Source organism: Penaeus monodon, chromosome 15 (assembly GCF_015228065.2).
Source record: "Penaeus monodon isolate SGIC_2016 chromosome 15, NSTDA_Pmon_1, whole genome shotgun sequence".
Lineage (NCBI taxonomy): Eukaryota > Metazoa > Arthropoda > Malacostraca > Decapoda > Penaeidae > Penaeus > Penaeus monodon.
Genome location: NC_051400.1, coordinates 47,873,711 through 47,873,988, shown reverse-complemented (window position 1 = coordinate 47,873,988; position 278 = coordinate 47,873,711). Strand labels below are relative to the sequence as shown.

Genomic DNA, 278 nt, shown 5'->3' with positions numbered 1-278 from the left:
AAATGCAAGATGACGATTTACTCAGGATGACACTCTAGCCCGTGACGTTTAAACCATCAGGGTAATGCTTGGGTAAATAAAGCAAGTGTGTTTTAAATAATTTATTGAAGGGGGCCCCCAAGCTCACGAGGATCAATAATGAATGCTGGGGAAAGAGCGGGACAGATGGCAGCACGGTCCGGGGGCGCAGCCACACTAGCGCCGTCTCTGCAGTGACGACCGACGCGCCAACTTCGCACACAGAGAGAGAGAGACCTACAAAGCCAGGAAATACCAAC

The 278-nt window shown here is 50.7% G+C and overlaps 2 protein-coding genes across 2 annotated transcripts in view; both read left to right on the top strand.

The window, feature by feature from the left end:
• LOC119582388 (pollen-specific leucine-rich repeat extensin-like protein 2) overlaps positions 1-278 on the top strand; it is a 4,465-nt gene that overhangs the window by 2,812 nt on the left and 1,375 nt on the right. The gene's annotated exons all lie outside the window — the stretch shown is intronic.
• Positions 1-278, top strand: part of LOC119582078 (potassium voltage-gated channel protein Shaker-like) — a gene marked incomplete at its 5' end in the record, with an annotated part of 55,543 nt that overhangs the window by 54,220 nt on the left and 1,045 nt on the right.